General features: G+C 31.1%; 1 pseudogene; it reads left to right on the plus strand.

Annotated features, from left to right (window-relative positions):
* Window positions 1–3,820: 3,820 nt before the first annotated feature.
* Window positions 3,821–4,830, plus strand: LOC111615342 (annotated as a pseudogene).
* The last annotated feature ends 1,367 nt before the right edge of the window (window positions 4,831–6,197 follow it).

Below are 6,197 nucleotides of genomic sequence, written 5' to 3' on the forward strand. Positions count from 1 at the left end.
ACGGACATCGCACAATTCTGATCATTTGATTAGTGAAAATAACTTTTCTAACAAATAACCACAGAAAATAATAAAAATGTATTACTTGACCAAACCTGTCCAGTGTGTCAAAATTAAACAAGTGAAGCTCATCAGTGCAGTTCCCGCTTTAAATATGTTCATCATCTATTATTACGGGAAAGAGAAAAACTTTCGGACGGTTAGTTAGTTATTATACATTGCCGCATACGATAATGTACTGTAAAATAAATTACTGATTACAATAATATAATATACAATATCGCAAAGACTACCGGAAAATGGCGTCCTTATGTCACGTGAGAAGCTTTCAACAAATCAAAGTATAAGATATATTAAACATTGAATGACCAAACTCCTTATCTACTGCTCTGCGCTTATGTTAACCTTAGGGTGCGGCTATACAGATGCGAGCGAGAATATATGACGATGTTTCTCGTTAAGTGCAATACAACCACACCGACGCGAGAAACGGTAGAAAGTGGTGTGGAGATGACGACGAACTCGTCACAGAGAAGCCCGAATTATTGTATTGTATGGAAGTAAAAATCAAAATGGTTCGACTACAACGCAAGGATAAAAGACTTTATTATAATTTGTGAAGAAAAGATAATTTATATTGCTTTATGTATATCTATAGGTGGAAAAATATTAAGGCAAAAGTCTTTTTAAATATAAATGAAAGATATGAGAAGCCATCTTTTACTTGTGTCGAGGCGCATACGCAGTATTCGGCTAAAAGAGCCGAACCGCGATAATCGCGAAAGCCAGAAATTCGCTTTCGCCAGCGAGATTTCTCGTTTCTCGCTTGTTCGTGATTTTCCATCGCGAGAACTATATCTCTCGCTCGCTAATAGATTCGAGTCTGCATAATCTCAGTCGAAAGGGAAAAAGATAAATAGTTTACAACACCCAAATCTAGGAAATTTTATACTCTAAAAATATTTTTGACCGAAACAAAAAAGTGAAACCGCGACTGAAGTTAATCGAGTCGACTGACAGATTCCGAAAGGATTCAACAAGTTAAAACTCCGCCTAATCCTAAAGTAGTCCATTGATTGTCATTGGTATATTGAATCGAGTTAGTTGTATTGTATAATTATTTAATTAGTTTGAATTTATGAAGTCCGTGTCTGGTTTGTGAGAGTACTGTTTCAACTTGACTAACTTTAAGCTTGGTGCAGAGTCCGATTAAGTCGCGTAAGCAACATAACGTTTATCTTAATTTATAGTTTAATTATTTCGTTTATTATTCCAAGCTTATCGAAATATTAAATTATCTTTACTCGTTCAAAGCGATTTAAATCCGTCATTTTTCTATCCGACCATTTTGACGTATTATAAGTATTTGATAAATTATCGTCGAATAAATTAAACACGCATAACAATTATAAAATAATTAAAAATGATTCAAGTTAACAATTATATTTACGTATTGTACATTTTTAACAATATCAAAACGTTTGAAATAAAATTTCATATTTTTATTTTTATAATTCAGAATTTATCCGGCAGGTGGCGTATAGTCACTTACACGTGGTTCGGTACGCGTGTTTCTTACTTTTGAATTTTATATCCGGTTGTAACCTAAGATTATTATAATTGAATAGGTAAGTTTTTAATTGTTAAATGATGTTTCGAAAGAATCGATATTAAAATTTACCCAATTCGGCACTGTAAAGCTAGTAAACTATGATCGATTCATTGTTTGCCATAACTCGCAGTGCTAAAGAAACGTTGCAGGATATACTGTGTTAAAGTGTGATAATTTGCATTTTAGCAAATCAAACTTGCATATATTTTTCAATTATAAAAGTTATTATTGAATAATTAAAATAGTTTTTGTTTAATTTTTCAGATTACGCTTGGCTGTAGTTTCGAGAATGACCGCATTTTTGAACTCTACATAAGCAACGTAGTACGTATATTACCTTATAATTTTTATATGCATGTATTAGCTCATATTTTTTATAACGAGATGGCATTGTCACGTATGCTAGTTACTAGGGCACTAGATAGTATGTTCAATGCGACGCCATTTTTTCTCGATACACGTTAAAATTGGCTTGTTTTTTTCCCCTATAAAATGGGGAGTTGTTCGGCTCCTAATTGCACAAGTAACTCTGACAAATAACTGTTCGTATTTGAACACTCTGTAGTCTTTTTCAGTTATTTATGAAATTAGGCCAAAAAAATGAACAAAGGAGGACAATATGGGTACAAAATTGACGAGAAAAATAACTGTAATGTGCTATTTGGTGAAAAGGATGAACATACTAATGTCACAAATGCTTTTGTCAGAATATTTGAATAAGGAAGGTCTAATATTTGTAAGTGATTTTGTATAAAATTTATTAGTCGAGTGTGAGCTTTTGTTCCAGTTTGACAAAGAAATATGTAGAGGGATGAAAGTACGAGGTCTGTTCAAAAAATATGCAGACTGACTGAATTGCGTGGCTCCGGGGGAATCCGCTTGGTGTTGCTAGGTTTGTACGGATCGTCTGGTGATAAATCCGTTTCCCGATTACAGATATCTTTATTTGTTGATTAGCTACGTGGTTTTTAGTGAAGTGCAATTTTTTTCGTTTGTTGGACTTCAGAATGAATGACCTGATGGAGCAACGACTTGCTGTGAAATTTTGTGTTAAGCTTGGAAAAGCTGTGACTAAAACATTTGCTATGCTCAACATGGCTTATACCCTATTCACACTGTACACTTTAAGCGGGATTAAGATTTAAGCAGAATTAAGTTGAGCTATCAGGTCAGTCCATAAGTTCATGTGTATTTTATGACCTTGAGAAAAATCTTGTTTTGCTGTTAAAAATGCCAATCTAATGTGATACTTTTTACACTGAAGTATTAAATTTGATCTCATTCATATAATACTGTTCAGAATTGGAAACGTTTCAGTTGTTTATTTTCGTTAAAATGGAAGTAACAGACGAATATAAGAGACATGTTTTATACTGTTTATTTTTAAGTGATGAGAATGTTACAAATGCAGCCAAAAAATTAAATACTGTTCATAATCAAACTGTAATCAGTGTAAGGACTGCGCAGAAGTGGTTTGAAAGATTTAGAAATAATGATTTAAGTGTGGAGGATAAGGCTCGTACTGGAAGACCTGTTGACTTTGATGATGATGCTCTGTCTGCACTAGTTGAAGCAGAACCATCTTTAACAGTTGATAAAATTGCGGAACATTTAAATTCATCCCATTGAACTGTTCATAGACATCTACAACAAATCGGAAAAGTTTCAAAGCTAGGAAAATGGATACCACATGAACTGTCAATAGCTAACCGACAACGTCAACTGCTCAACTCAAAAGCTTCAACTGGGAAATTTTACCTCATCCACCATATTTGCCAGATATTGCTCCCAGTGATTATCATCTTTTTCGGAGTTTGCAGAATTTTTTAAAAGGAAAAACTTTCGAGAATGAGAACAATGTAAAAAAGGCTATTTCTGAATATTTTGATTGAAAACCGAAATCATTTTACAAAGACAGGATTAAAAAGCTACCATCAAGATGGCAAGAAATTGTACAAAATAATGATGAATACATTATAGATTGAAATAAAATTTAATTAAAATTTTTTGTTGCTTTTTTTGTAGATAAAAATGCGCACGAACTTATGGACTGACCTGATACATTGCCAAAAACAAGTTTAACACTTGTGAATTATTCGCTTAGCCCTCAAGCAGGTGCATTCAATATTACATTTAAAATAAAATCAAACTTTTGCTTATTTTTGATAAATCATCATAAATTAATTTATAGTTATTAATTTAAAATGTATTTCTACAGATAAAAGAGTAGCAGTTGCTCTATATACATTGGCATCATCTGAATATAGGACTATTTCACACCTGTTTGGTGTAGACACCATTTGCAAAATTGTTATAGACTTTTGTAATGCAGTTATAAATAATTTAATGTCTATTGCTATTCAGTTTCCACAGAACAGAAATGAAATTGAAACTAAAAATTCGTGATTTTTACGAGATTTGGAATTTTCCACAATGCTTTGGTTCAATTGATGGAACAAACATTCCTATTTCACCACCAAAAAAAGACTCCATTGACTATTACAATTATAAAAGATGGTATTCTTTGGTCCTCCTTGCTGTTTCAGATGCCAAATATATGTTTACATATATAAATGTAGGATCTCCTGGAAGGAATAATGATGTGCATATTTAAAAAAATTCTCTCTCTTAACATGCCTACAAAATATCTATATAAACTCCTTAGAATTAGGGGAAAGAATTGGTGGAGAAGTTGTACTGCCTTTAATTATTGGTGACACTGCTTTTCCTTTACAGCCAAGCTTAATGAAACCATTTCCAAATAAAACAGAGAATGAAATAGAAAAAACATTCAATTTTGGATTATCTAGAGTTCGACAAGTAGTGGAAAATGCCTTTGGAAGATTAAAAGCAAGATTTCGAAGACTTTCTAAACGAATGGATAATAGGATTGATATATCAAAACAAATAATTAAAACTTGTATATTACATAATGTCTGTGAGAGAAGAAATGATCCAGTAGAAAAAACATGTCTTAATGAAATAAATTTATGTTTAAGGGATAAACATCATCATAGCTATTTCAATTAGAAATGCTATTGCAAGAAGTTTTAGGGATTAAGATTATAAGGATTTTAAATTAAGTTCTCAAAACAAGATTTATTACAGGAACTATATTCTAGTGAACTCAGAAGTTCACTAGAATATAGTTGTACTTTAAATTTTGACATTGCTAATATTAAATAATGTAAGTAAGTAAGTAAGTAATCTTTATTGGCGTAGAAGGCTTTCGCCTGTTACAAGGGCGTTTTAATTTTGAATAAACGCATATTAACATCTCATATAGTAATTTTTTAACATTATTAATATTTTCTATTTATTAGTCTATATAACCACATTAAAAATTTGACATAATTATTATTTAATTAGTTTTTTAACATAGTTATATAATATATAAATCGTGTTAACATCAGCACTATCTAATGTCTTGTACATTTCCATCTCACTAGTACATTTCGCTAGCGTCCCAATCTGGAGTCTTTGCAGTTTATCCTTTTCGTCACAATTTTCACATAAAATATGAATTTTAGATAGATTTTTGGTGCAATTTGGACATTTTGATTGAGTGTAATCTATATATTTGTCATTTATGATCATTCCATATTTATTTAACCTAATCTGTATAAAAAACTTTTTAACGTTAAAAGCTATGTTTGTCAATATATAGTTGTTGTTTACTGGATAATTTAAAATTGTTGCATACCAGCTTGTCTTTTCTCGTTTTTGTATGTCTTCAATATCTTGGATAATAGAGTATTCCATAACTCTATGTACTATTTCTTTACTATAATGCTCTATATCATACGTACGATCCATAAACAGTTTAATAGAAAATCCATATTTATTTATTATCTTCGATAGCTGAATTATCCAACTTCGTCTTATGTCTATTTCTCTTGATTTCTGATATAGTACGAAGAGCAGTTTTGTTGTTATATCTTCAGCCTTAATAATTTTGATTAGAAACTTTAAATATCTTTTTGTTAGTATAGTGTTTATTCTGAATCTATTTGTTTCTAATCTTAAGGCACTACCCGGGATGTTATATTCTAGCTGGAATATCTTACGTATAAATATATTCTGAATTTTCTCAAAGTCATTAAATTTTTCCATGCTCCAAATTGGGGCAGCATATCCCATTGAGTTCATCACAATCGAATTAAATAGTTGAAAATGTGAACGTAAGTTCTTTATTTTTGCCTTGCAGAATAGACCAATTAAATTATTTATTGCAATTTTTGCTTTATTTAGTGAATTTTTATAGTGTTTATCGAACGACAGATTAGGTTTGAATGTAACTCCTAAAAATTTTATTTCCTTCACTATCTTCACTTCTTCTTTATTAATGAAAAAAGACATGTGCTTTTTGGATATGTTACTTCCGTTTCTAAATATCATAATTGTTGATTTTTTGGAATTTATTTTAACTCTTAGCTTTTCTAAATACTCACAGATTTGTTGGATTTTTCTACGAAGTGCAGCTGCTGTAGGAGCTATTAACACAATGTCATCGGCATACGATATAGTATGTATAATCTGGTTTTCAATTTGGAACCCATCTTCATCTCTTATAAAACAATCATTT

The sequence above is a fragment of the Centruroides sculpturatus genome, unplaced genomic scaffold (genome assembly GCF_000671375.1).
Source record: "Centruroides sculpturatus isolate CEXI.00-Female unplaced genomic scaffold, Cexi_2.0 scaffold2389, whole genome shotgun sequence".
NCBI lineage: Eukaryota > Metazoa > Arthropoda > Arachnida > Scorpiones > Buthidae > Centruroides > Centruroides sculpturatus.